The sequence below is a fragment of the Sinocyclocheilus rhinocerous genome, unplaced genomic scaffold, assembly GCF_001515625.1.
Source record: "Sinocyclocheilus rhinocerous isolate Xijiao unplaced genomic scaffold, SAMN03320098_v1.1 scaffold70, whole genome shotgun sequence".
Lineage (NCBI taxonomy): Eukaryota > Metazoa > Chordata > Actinopteri > Cypriniformes > Cyprinidae > Sinocyclocheilus > Sinocyclocheilus rhinocerous.
In genome coordinates, this window is record NW_015624555.1 from 663,518 (window position 1) to 678,131 (window position 14,614).

The following is a 14,614-nucleotide window of genomic DNA, read 5'->3' on the forward strand; positions in this document are numbered from 1 at the left end:
GGCTGATGACGTCATCGTTTCAGAAAATATAGGGATTCGCTGTCCACACGAAAACGCAAGAGCAGCGTTTTCAGATTTATCCACTCTGGGACCCGGTTTAAAAAAATATCGGTTTCACTCTCCCAAAACGCCGGATCCGTGTGGACGAAATGCCTACACGATACAAAATGTATGTGTCTACAGCTAAACGAGTCTCCGTGTGGACGGGGCCTAAAACACTTTATGTCATTTCTATTGAATCTTGTATGTCATGTATTTAAATATATTTGTAATTACACATTTGTAATTATGAAATTCCAATTCAGAACATTTAAAATGTAGCATTGAAAAACACACTACAGTTAAAATTAGAATCAAGTATTTTACATGTGCTTTAGCATGTTAATCAACACAGCAAAATAAGTCTACTTCTTTAAAGCACAATAAAATGTTACACTTTATTTTAGTGTCGTTGTTACACATTTCATGCACTTACTATAGTGATAACCTTAAAATATGCAGTAAAACAGTAAAATAAGTGAATAAGCCTAACTCATAGTAAATACATGTTAATTAATATTACATATGTAAATATTACAAATTAATATAACTAAAATATTTATGCAATAAACATTACTCATGTGTAATTACACTGTAACAAGCACACCTTAAATGAAGGGTAGCTAAAAGTGTACTGAAGTGTGGTACGAAACATAATCATGAAAGCGTACTCTCTTTAAGTGCACTTAAGTAGCCTTTTATTTCATTAATATCATATTATCTGTAATAAATTTTTTTAAAATATGCTTTTAAGATTTGAAATGGCATTACAAGTGCACATTCAATACAATTACGCTTCTTTTTAACAAGGGGAATGTATGGATCATCAACTGCCTATTGGTCCACTGCTACAAATACAAGAGCGTCCAATTTTTAATTGCCTTCATTCACTATTTTTTTGTTAAACCAAACCTCTTTTTAATACATTAAAGCAAAGCTGGAGCAAAAAAGTAGTAGAATGCTTGTGCCTGACTGTAGTACAACCTCACTGTTTCAATCCCAGATCTCAGATTTACCAGTAGCTCGTATCACATCTGGCGCAGATGATCAAATACATCATACTTTGTTAAGCCTCAAACAAATCAATCAACAATTTCATTGAGCAAAATATGTCAGCAATGCCAAATGAATTGCATGAATACAGTGACGGAAGAAAACAACTGAGGGCATTTCTGCCCTCATCTGACTCACATGACCCAAGTTACCCTTTAACTCATTGTTAAATGCAATGCATACAGAAGCTTCTTTCTGTTGCCACAGGAAATTAACACAAGCTTTCTCTACACACAGTAGGCACCTCACACTCTTCGCCCTATGTCTGCTGATGTGTGTATTTGCTTTGCACTCCAGCATTTGAGGAATATGAGTGAGGGAGAAATGCAGGGTAGACAAACATACACCCACATCTGTGCATTTATACATATACGTGAACTTGTACACACTTGTAGAAAGTCAATAGAATCCTCAGCATTTGTTGTTATCAAGACCTCTAGATTCAAAAGACGTGATAAAGCTTGATTTGACATGTTCATTGTTTACTGATGAAACCCAACAGTGCACACAATAATATTTTTTAATAATATACATACTCTGTGTTTAGAAATATACTGAAAAGGAAAAACCGGCTCTTTTTGAGCATTGCACAGGGCCAAGCTACAATAACACAACTTTATTGGGTCGTACGACTGGACATTTGCTCGAACAAATGTGTTTTTTTTTTTTTTTGTTATTTCACAGGAAGGTTTTCTAATATAATGATGTGAGATGTAAAGTATGTTGAAATGCAGAAGCGACCACACTTTCTGCATTCCTCCGCAGAATGTGTTGGTGAAGCCACATCACTGCACGGTATCTCAGCACACAGTTGCCATGGCAAAGAAGTCCTACTGGTCTCCAAGGTACCCAAGCCTATTGTCTTTGCTTTCTTTATTTAGATGAAAACATGATTTATTGTAGAGGATAAGCTGTATATGTTTCCAGCAGTGATGGTCAACCATCAAGTGGTAGACGTGACTGTCAGTAGTAGGTGACAGTTTCCATCATACACAGCGCATGAGTGAATGCTTATCATCCAGTGCTGTGGCCATTTTACTATGCAAAACCTTCCCGTGAGGTTTGCACCTGTGGTCTTAGCGGGGTGGAAAGTACTGTATACAGACTGCTGTTTGTTCCACACCTGTTTTACATAAACCGATCATACATCCTGAATTCAGTTCACTTGATTATGATAACTATTCTATCATTAACTCATCTATAAACACATAACTCACTTTTAAAACTGAGTTCTTGTATTAACGGCAACTCATGTGATTTTATCAGAGGCAGCTCTTGTAGATTTAACCAAAAAGCTTTTAAACACTGAATATGGGACAGTGTATTTTTCTACATATAAGAAAAAGGAAGCATTTAAGCCTGTTGTTAGAAAAAGGCAGAAATAAAGCAACACGGTTATGAGGCTAACCTCTAACCGCACTCATATCCATTTTCCAGCGCAGCACAGCTGTCATTTGTCGTCTAGCCCACAATTACCAGGGCTCACAAACAAGGACGTGATGTCACTTCCTGTGCTCCGTGATATCACAAACCCAGAAATGGAGAGTCTAATGCTGACGCGTGGAAAGCGGAAACAGCTCTGTCTCGCAAACAAAGCCGCAACAAGTCAGATCCTAAAAAAACAGCCATGTGACCTTGCTTACAAGCAGACAAACCAAATGAAAAATGCACTTATCTGATGAAAGCTGCTTTTGATTTCTTCCCTCCACTGCTAGTTAATCTTTTTTTTTTTTTATATATATATATATAAGGAAATAGAGATAGGTCTGTGCATGTCTGACTCAATTTAAAAGTTCAAAATAACACCTCCAGTAAAATCATGCCTTTAGTCATAATCTAAAGTACCAGAGTTAAAATGGAATATTCTGTCTCCACTTACAGAGATACCGAACAGAATCTCAGCTCGTATCTATTAATACTTAGCGAAATGTTTGTGTAACTTGTGTTTAAAACTCTTTAGTGCAAATAATGTTGCAAATGCTATACCATTAGCTCTGTGATGAAAGGCCAAGGTGACTAATAGCTTTAGAGTATGGAAAATCTGACGTGACAGAGGTGTAATAGTCGTCTGACTGGTTGTGATTGGATTGCAGCGAAGTGCAGGACAAGTGTCTGCATGCTCTCTGGTCCTACAAGTCAGCAGGATTGTCTCTCCACACGCCTGAAAGGCTCATTATTTCAGAGAAATGCTAATCCGAAACTCTACATGTGACGGTAGTATAGCCTGCTGTTTAAGCACATTACAACGACTGGACATGAACATGAAAAAGTTAAGCATTTACAAAAACACGTTTGCTTTTGAGCGTGATTCATATCAACATGTTCCCGACTAGTTGTTTCGCACCCTAAAGCTCTTTACCGGCAATAAAACAGCACAACGTAGGGCAATATCAGTCAATCTCCGTGGTGTGAATATAAATGTCCCCACCAGACCTAGCTATAGCCCCCTCAGAATTAGATGGCAAATCCTTGTATAATTCTTGCAGAATAAACGCCCACCGATAATATCCCGCCGGCTCTCGCTCTTTATTGGCATCATATTTCCCCCTCTGATTACGCAATAATCTGAGATGGAAGATTTATGATGGCTGGGAATTGGAGCTCAGTTGAGATGGAAACTACAAAGTTGTATCTAAAGCCCTGTGTTTTAGTATTCCCTGAAAGCATGCTTGCTGAGTATTGTTGATTAAAAAAACGTGGATGTGCTGTTGAAACATTTGCTTGAGGAATCTTCTGGTCAGAAACCTTAAACAACATTTAGAATTTAGAACTAAAAAAAAAAAAAATTAATTTTTTGGAGAAACATTACGTTTCAGACTATTTTTTTTATTATTATTTAAAGCTCTGAAATATTTTCACCAAGTAGAACATAGAAATTTACATTACATACAGGCTTACATTTTTTTTTTTTTTTTTACAGTTTCATTGTGAATACGGTATGCAATACCATGGTACTCCATAATTAACATATTCATGTACCATGGTATTTACTTCAAATGATCCTATTAAAACAATTAAGTAAAATAAATGTATTTAATTAAAATTAAAATAAAGTTTAATTATTTATAATAATGAACAATAAAGGTAAATTTATTTATATTTTTAACTATACATAAAAAAAAATTTAAGAGAAAAATTACTTAATATCCCTAATTCTTATCTTATCTGGACAGCAATGATATGAGATTAAATAGAGAGAAAATGAAGACTTTTGTTTTGTCCTTTTCAGATCCGTCTCCTTTGAAAAGGCCCTTGTAATACCAAATGTCTCCTCTAGAGTATCAGAACAGATTTGAATAATATCTCACCAAGATACCAAAGACAGAGATTCAAATATGAGCAAAAATGTTTATAATCAAATTCTCCAAAGTACAAATAAGCTGATCTTCGCTGTCCAAATGAATTTTATAGCTCTGTATTCTACTGTTTATCAAGAGTTGTCTCATTCCCTATAATTTTTTTCTGTGCAGTGTTTGAAGAAACATCTGAAACATAACTGAGAACTGAGCAGAGCAGCCTGTAAACAATACAGTTTGCCTCTGGGATGGTTTTATCATGGTACATCGTAAAACAATGGTACTTTTTTGTAAGTGTTAATGTCTAAAGTTTGGCGGTTGCCAAGTAAAATGTAGCTGAGTCTCTAAAAAAAAGCAAGGTCAAAGATCAGAGGTTAAGTTGTGAACTCTGTTTGTTGAAAGGATAAGGAATGCCAGAGGACTTTGGAGGCCAACTGAGGAATGGGATGCACAGGAAAGAATGAGAGCGAGAGTCAGAGGGAGGTGGGGGAGACTGGAGCCAATCCAGGGGAAATCCAGCTCCACATGGCAGAGCTCAGCCTCGGCTACAGTCAAGCAAACGCACAGGGAATTTTATACAGTACACTGTTCATCAGCATAAAACAGCCGCCTCATAGACCAATAACAAATTAAAGTCCTCTATAAATATGAAACTACCATAACTATCTCAGCCCATATTAAATCTAAAATGGCTCTAGGAGTAATTTCGCTGTACGCCGTTTTGCTGGCTGAATTCGGTAACAGTGTTTAATAAAATTTGTGTGTTATAGCAGTGAGGCAATAGCCTCAAGATTGCAATGGCTGTTTAGAGACTACTTTAACCAAGGTTATTTTTCATTGACACGTAATATGTTGACATGATGGATACACTGTCACAACGTGTTTATGAGGAGACTCTCAAGTGTAATGGCAGAGTAAACAATATAAGCTGCATTTGAGGTACCTTATCCCTTTAAGTGAGCTTGGACTATTCCAAATGTCTCTGTAATAGGAACATAGTATGCCATAAAATAAAAAAAGGCACTGTTGAAAGATCTTTCGAGAAAGAGTTCACCCAAAATTCACAGAAATGTAGTCATTATTCAGTCAAAATCACAACTGATTTATGCATCTGCATATTTAAAGTTGAAATGGCAAGACTTGTCACGTGCCAGATTTGCTCCTGTAGCTCAAACAGAACACCAAGTTCGTGGGTTTGATTGCATGAGCAGTTTGAATGCTATGGAAGTTGCTTTGGATGAAAGTATCTGCCTAATGGGAATATCATTGGTGCTTCTAAGAGACTGTGGTATGTTGAATTTGAATGTATGCAAATGAGAGCTGTGGCAGAGCATAAGATTTTCAGTGAATAACAGTTTATGTTTTGGCCTGCTTTTCACTTAAATCCATGATATTTCTTCAAAAGTGGTGGAATATAGTGTAGGAGTATTATGGACAACAATTATGCTATTTGAAGATGTTTTTTTTTTCTTTTGGCATACTTCAAGTCAGATCAAGTCACCTTTATTTCTATAGCACTTTACACAATTACAGATACATATACAGATTGTGTCAAAGCAGCTTCACAGAGATAAACAGAAAACCAGCAGAATCGATTACTGAAACTCAACTATAGAGACAATTTGGATTCGGATTCTGCGTCATTATTTAGCTCATGTCAGTTCAGTGTTGGTTCAGTTCAGATCAATAACGGGGTAAAGTTCATCAATTTGAAGTTCAATTCAGCTATAAGCAGTTCTACGAAAGCCAGCAATGTTGTTATTTATTCGAATGTTGATTCGGTTCAGTTCAATACTAGTGTCAATGTTGCAAGATGCGATTCAGTTCTACAGAACGCTGCTGCCAGGATTCTGACTAGAACCAGAAAATCTGAGCATATCACACCAGTCCTTGGGTCCTTACACTGGCTTCCAGTTACATTTAGGATTGATTTTAAAGTACTTTTACTCGTTTATAAATCACTCAATGGCCTAGGACCTAAATACATGATTATGTTACTTTCTTTTATGTAAAGCACTTTGAATTACCATTGTGTACGAAATGTGCTATATAAATAAACTTGCCTTGCCTTACAGAAGACAATAGTGCAGCTTAATTCAGTTCAAGCTTTGTTCTCATCCAACGGTATGAATCAATACTGTCATATAGATAGATTACTGATAGTTAAGTGTCTTTCAGGCCCCAACTAAGCAAGCCAGTGTTCAGTTTAGTGATAGTTCATTTTATATATTCTCTCTCTCTTTTTTTTTTTTTACATATCTCCTTTTGGATTGCATGAGAGTGCATAAATGATGACTGAATTATCATTTTTGTGTGAACTATTCCTTTATAAAAAACAAAGGCAGAAGAGTCTTTGAAAGAATTACTCAGTATGTACTGATATTAGCCTCAAACATTGTGACAGCAGAGTAACACAGTCACCTCAGTCAGGTTCATTACTGCAGCTGCTGGAGGACTGTACATCTGGCTATTTATAGCGTGACTTTTGCTTTCTTTACTCACAGACAATAAGGTCTAATCTGCTTTCTTAAAGGCTCCGCTGACCCAATGGCCTTTATTCATATATAGACAACAGTTCAAAGAGAAGGGGATAATAAAAGGGAAGGAGGCTTCTGGGGTATGTGTGGCTTCTCCCAATCAAAGTAAAATATATGGAGATAGACACATTAAGAAAAAAAACCCAAATAACTATGAGTCTGTTTGCATAAACTGCCTCCTGTAACAAATGTCAGTGTGGAAAGCCTCATCTCATTAAATGATAATGACGCTAATTAATAGTGTAGTGTTTAGTCTGTGACACCACAGCATAACTCTTTAGATTATAATTTACGTTCAGATTGATTTAAACACACAATGTAAATAATATTATGTAGAGGAGTAAGATTTAGAAGGTAACTGTCAAACTCGAGTTCAAGTCAGTTCTGTACATACTGTATATATATATATATATATATATAATATGAGGTAAATAACTTTTTATTTAAAGGCTTTAAGTAGAATTTAAACAGTGAAACACAAAACTTATCTCAGTATATTATATTTAGGATATTTTGAACATTTAAGTCAACATACAAAACACTGCTGAGAAAACACATTTGTGTATTTGAACTTTTGACTCAAAACCATGATCCCTTGAGTCAACTTCCTCCGCACACACAAATACACATACAGATGGTCAGATTGTCTATTTATCAAGACAATTCTCATGATTCAATCCACTTCATAATTTCCATCACATTTCTTGTGATTTTCATGATCACTAAAGCATAAACTTAAAATCCCACATGTGTTGAAGTGTACCTATGCAGATAGTTATAGAGTCTTCAGTTCTTTGAGTGATCAGAGAGATTAACTAACATGCCAAATCTAGCCTCAACAAACAAATCTACGACATGTTTTACACTCCCAGTGGTTAAAAAACCCCAAACACCATTGTTTGAACTATTTATTTTAGTCTTTTGAAGCCCCTATATTTAGACACTGTGGCTTCAGAACAGCATGGAAAAGGTGACTGAATTTGTTTTTGCTGCAACATTTCCTGTGTGTCGCGAGGAGAGGAAAACCACATGTGCAGTGACGCTGCAGCTGAGAAGACAGAAAGGGCAAGTCAGAGGCGTGGAAAACTAGATAGCAGGAAGTTAAACAAACAACAACAAAAAACAGAGCGACAAACTGAACTATTGTTTTATTAATCTGGTTTACAAAGGACACTCCCTTTTAAAGTGAGAAGCCAGAACAGGACAAGGCAGATAATGTTTGAATGGATTCGGAGAGTTACAAAAGATCATCTTTTTTCTAGACATGCTTGCAAAAAGAGAAAAGAACATTTTCATTAAAATTGGTTAAATTTTGGCTTAAAATGAAAAAAGAATTTGCTTATGGATTGAAAAAATACAGTTAATTCAAGGTGAAAATAAGTCATAATACCATAAGCAATTTTCATTGACAAATGAATCTTGTTTTAAGGATGTTAAAAAAATACTGGGAAACAAAACAAAAATACAGATTAAGATGCTCCTTGTATTTTTATGTTGTTGTTTTTTTTGCAATAACAGGATATTTTTGTCTTAATAAATAAGAGTATTTGTACTTGAGTAAATACAGCTGGATAAAACAAAAACTGTGTCCATCTTCATTTCAGGCTGCAAAGCAACAAAATTTGATTATTTTAAAGGGGGTGATTTTTTTCTATACCCACTATATATATATATATATATATATATACATACAGTTCTCATTATTAATTAACTATTAACTACGAATTTTGCCTCAATAAACTCCTAATTTGCTGCTTATTAACAGTAAGTAATGTAGATGTTCAGTTTAGGTATGGGGTTGGATTAAAGGGGTCATTGGATGCTACATGCACATTTACAAGTTGTTTGAACTGAAATGTGTGTTGGCAGTGTGTGTACACATGAGTTATCCTATATAGCGCTTGCATAAAGCAAGTAATGCATACACTTGTAGCTGATATGTATCTTTGTAAGTCATTGTAAGCCTTCATTCACGCGCAAGCGCACGAACATTTCTTTATAATTGTGGAATAATATTATAGCAATTTCTCAGTGCTGATTTCATGCTGTTTCTACACCATTTTTATTTAAATGTAATGTATTTTCTTTGTCCCTTAAGAAATTAGGAAACAAAATCAGCTGGCTTGGTGTCTCTAAGTAGAAAAAAAGCCAGAGTGAAACTAAAAGAAACGTGTGCGGTTGTGTGTGTGTGTATGTGTGTGTGTGTGCGTGTGTGTGTGTGTGTTTGTGTGTGTGTGTGTGTGTATTAACATGCTCTATAAGGATATGTTCTAATCAATCAGGAAGTAACAGTGGAGCACATCCTCATAGCTCAGGCAAAGGAAAGAGACTTTCCATCGGCTTGTGTTTCTGTAACAGACATTTTCCACATCTCATTAACCACTGACCTCGTTCTTCAGGATATCCTCGTTATGAACCAGGCCTTCTCTACTGGAACATCCACAGAAGCTCATAGAGGGCTTCAACAATATCATATTGATTAGCATAGTCACTGTTCTCACCGTCTCATTATGGTGCCTCCAAAAACTATTTGAACACATAAGTCACACTAAAACGTGTGAATTACATTAGATAACAAGATATCTTTAGATGTCTTTATAATGGTAAAATCTGCATCCATAGGGTTGCTATGGGGACCAAAGTAGAGCTGCTTCCATGAAGAGAACCATCCAAAGAGTATTGCTGGCAATGTTTGCAAGTCCCAAACCTCTTATTCATTTCCTCACTCTGGGGACATCATAGGTTACCTACTTTTTCATTGCGGCTGCTGTGGTTTTGGTGTTTCATCTGCTTCTTTTCTACTAAATGTGTGCCCTGCGGACTCTGTCCACCCTGCTAGGGACCAGTCGCTCCTCCTCGCATCAGCTGTGACACAGTCAGGCCTCCGTATGGCTGGAGGTCGTAAGGTCGCCTTGGCTCAGGTGAAGTGTTCCTGCTGCTCTTGGCGAGAGCTGTTCAATATGGCTGCTGTATTTTTGATGACACCTGACCACGGTAGCGATAGTAAAGCAGGAGACAGTGATGCCCAGGGGAACAAGAGCAGCTGGATGGACGTCAGGGCCGTGTTTACACACACACACACACACACACACACACACACGCACACACGCACATACACACACACGCACGCACACACACACACACGCACACACGCACATACACACACACACATACGCACGCACACACACACACGCACACACACATTGCTGTGCAGGTCACTACTGCTCAGTGCTGCCTGGAAAACAACAAGAAGAGACATCAAGCTCAAGTCCAGAAAAAAGATTTTTCTCAAGAAACTGAGTGCGTGCTTGTGCAACAACAACAAAAAACAATATTAATGCTTTTATTTAGCAAGCATACAATTAAATTGATCAAAAGTGACAGTAAGGGCATTTATAATATTACAAAAGTCTTTTGTTTCAAATAAATGTTCGTTTGAACTTTGTGTTTATCAGAGAATTCTGAAAGAAATGTATCATGTCTTCCATAAAAACATTAAGCAACACCCTATGTTTTCAACACTGATAATAATAAGAAATGTTTATTGAGCAGCAAATAAGCATATTAGAATGATGTTTGAAGTTAACTTAAAAAAAAAAAAACATTAAAACCTGTTAACAATAAGTTACCTTATTAGCTATGGTGAAAAAATCTAAATGGTTTGAAAGACTTGTAATTTTACTTTTAATATAAATATATAAATAGTAATACCGTAAAAATGTTCTTTGGAAGTACATTTTTATGACACTTTACAATTAATTATATATAATTTTATATTTAAATCTATATAATATTTAACAAGTAAAAAAATCCACATACTCTTACAGTAAGTTATTTTTAAAAATATGTTTTGATTATATATATATATATATATATATGTATGTATATATATATATAATAAAGTATAAAGTAAAAATATAAGCAACCTCATAATTTAAATAAATAAATAGATAACATAACAACATAACATAACATAAACATAAAACATAAAACATAACATATAACATGGTTGGTTGGTATATTCAAATTATATAATTTAAAGAAATATACAAATGTAAGTTGTAAAATTACATTTAGGACTTAAAAAAAAAAAAAAAAACAATAATCTAAAATAAGTACTGTGCTTTTAAAATGTTATTTATAAGATAATTCTACTGTATTTTTTTTTTTTTTGATAAAATGCAACTTCGGTGAGCAATAAAAAAGGCTTCTTTGAAAAACGTTAACAAATCTTACCGAACCCAAACTTTTGAATGGTAGTGTGGGCATTATCAATACCTATTCACCATAGCATAAACATGTGGGATGAGTTACTCATCAAAGTGTAATATTTAATATGCTTGTTAGTAGTGAATTGGCTTGGTGTATTTGGGATCCACATGACTCAGATGCATTATTATGTTTTAGCTTCACCCTGCTCTCATTTAAAGAAATAAATAATCTTTAAAGATATTTAAAAGAAGCTCAGAAGTGCTGCAGAATGAACAGTTTTTCTAACATGCACCTTATTCCTCACAGTTAAGACAGACACTTCAAATGACCTCCTTTATTTCATCTCCTCCTGTGATCTTTTTTTAAATGCATGCTAACTCACGTTAGATGCGGCTCCAAAGCAGAGTTTTGATGTTTACAAAAGGTCGAGAGATTAATGCAGACAAACATCATCTGACTCACTTTAAAACTCAGACAAAACACAGAGCGATCGAGGACTGCGAAAAGTAATATTAAAAAAAAGCACAAGGAAACTTGCAGAAAGCGGACATAGACTGTAGTATGACCCCAGGCGTAATAACACCAAATATGATAAACGCAACAAAATATGTGGGGCGTAATGTGTTTACATAAAGACTTGTTTGGCAAGCTAACTGAAAGGGTGAGTGAGTGTTTATCTTCTCAAGCTTTTACACCTCAACATCTGACAGGAACATTAAGAGATCTTAATATCAATTATGAACCCAATCCAGACTTATTATGAGAATCAAACGTCAGCATGTCAAATGAAGATGTTTTGATATGTCACACTATAAAACAGTTGATTTGTAGGTGTTGACCTTTGGGCTGGGAACATATGAGTAGGAGGAATCAGCATACAATGTAATATTTAATTATAAATAAATAAATGTCAAGTGCATATTGCAAAAGTGAGTCATGCAGAAATGGAAGATTTACATATTGCAAAGTACAAAAATGAAAGGCCAGTCATCATTATTTTTGGAGTTGAGTTAAGGTGACATGGTTGAGGTTCTTGCTAAAAGCAAGACCAGTAAGTGCCTCAGGTTCTTGTACCACATCGGTTACAAACCCGAGTTTAAAAACACAGCTATACGTACCAAACGAGATCTGATCTTGAAAGTTAAAAGGGGGGGGAATGGTAGAAGCAATGGTGGTGTGTTTTGAACTTACCTGTGACAGCCGTGAGATTTGCAGAGAAAGTTGACGATGTGCCTTATTTCTGTCGGAATAAATTTTCCTCCTGGATCCCCACACACACAACTCTCTAGTAAAACGTCAAGGTGCATCTTTTATGCTTTACTACTGATGTTCCTCACATCTCTGAGACTCTATCAGCAGAAAGCTCAAAAGAACTACAGCATATACTGCAAGAATGAAACACACGCTCGCACATAAACGGATCATTGTCTTTTATCGGTCTATTGATTGATAGGATCTGATAAAAGTCTTTCTTTTGCATCATTTTCCTGTGAACGTGAAGAGTAACCCAGCAAGTCTGAGTTCCTCCATGTCTTTGTTCCTATTTAAAAACACTGTGCCGAGAACAGCAAAATAAAAGGGAGTACAGCATTTGAAATATTGAAGAAGACGACGAAAAAAAGCGGTTGTCAAAAATTCATCTGCTTGATACAAAAGGAACTTTGTGTTAGAGAGATTTATGAGCTATCCCAGCTAACAGGGAACGTTCCCATAACTTTCACTAACGTTATGTAAAAGTTATGTAAATGTTAGAAAGAAACGTTCCTGACATAATGTTTCTGGAACAGTCTTATAATGTTTTCATAGTTAAAATACATTGTCGTAACGTTGAGCGAAAACGTTCTCATAACAACGTTCTTGTAACGTCTTTATGATGACTACGGAAAGTATGTTTGAAGGAATGTTGTGGACTTCGGTGTGCTCTAGATGGTATTTCTGACATACTGTGTACAATACATGCCAAAATGAAGCTGTTTTAAAAATAATTGGAATGTCCAACAGGCAAGTCATTTATATATCAGCGGTAGACTATGTCATTAGCGTTCACTCAGAGTTTACCCCATGTCGACACTGTCGTTTCATAGTCCCACATCGCTCTGAAAAGGTCAACCCATGAGTCACTGTCCACCAAAAACCCCACATCTAAAACAATATGCTGTGTATTTTGATTTTATGTATACAAACAATTCGCATGACGCCCACAATGAACAGCTAATCTTGTATACCGTAGCTTTCAGTCCAGTGGTGCGGCAAGAAAGTGGCAAAAAACACCCACCCGGGGAAAGTTTGAGTCCTGCTGTACACTGATTACCTGCAATACTGTGATAGTGAGTGTGTGGGTTAAATGTGATAGTGTACTACATTCAAAATGCTGACTACATCTATATATCTATTGCTGAGTATAAATATAACAAACATGCTTATCTATCTATCTATCTATCTATCTATCTGTCTTTCTGTCTATCTATCTATCTATCTATCTGTCTTTCTGTCTATCTATCTATCTATCTATCTATCTATCTATCTATCTGTCTTTCTGTCTATCTATCTATCTATCTATCTATCTATCTATCTTCGGGCTGACTACTCTATCTATCTATCTATCTATCTATCTATCTGTCTATCTATATGTCTGTCTGTCTGTCTATATATACATGGACACACACCACACACACATAAAAATGCCAAGTTTACTTCAATGTGTTACTTGTTATTTTTTTCAGTGTAGATTTTGTCAAGATATTGTCTTACTAAAACTGTTGACAAAATCATCCAGGTCCTATAAATTATTTTTCTACCCAGCATGTACATTTAAGTTCTTCACCATTGTTATTCAGTGATGTTGAGCTTTAGCTTTGCCACTCAACTCATACACAGCTGTCACAAAACAGCTATTATAAAACGCTACAAACAATCATTTCAACAACTGCTGAATAATGAATGTAACGAGAACCTAGGCCATGTGCGCCAGCTTCCACTCATCAGGAATCACTGGGAATTACGGATAGGCATGAGAACCAGAAGTACTCAGTCAGAAGTGACAGCAATGACTAATCATAAAACCCAATAATAATAAAAAAAAACTTTGTGATTAGATCAGCATATTAGAATGATTTCTGAAGGATAATGTGACACTGAAGACTGGAGTAATGATGCTGAAACTTATAAATTATATTTTAAAATGTATAGAAAACAGCTGTCTGTCTGTCTGTCATTGGTTTGGTTAGTGATGTCAGCAAACATCAGTGTTTTGTGCAGCACTAGTGGTTATGATGAACACTCAGATGGTGATTGGAAGCTCTTAAGCAAATCATCTCTGCTAATAGCCAGAGAGTGTTTTTTATGATGTTATATAAATTGGATGCTTTTAATGACTTATTTTCTGCTGTCAATGATCTATTAAATTACTCATTCCATCCTATTTCTGTCCTCCCTTTAATTGCAGCACAATATAACATTTCTACAATGTCATTTCTG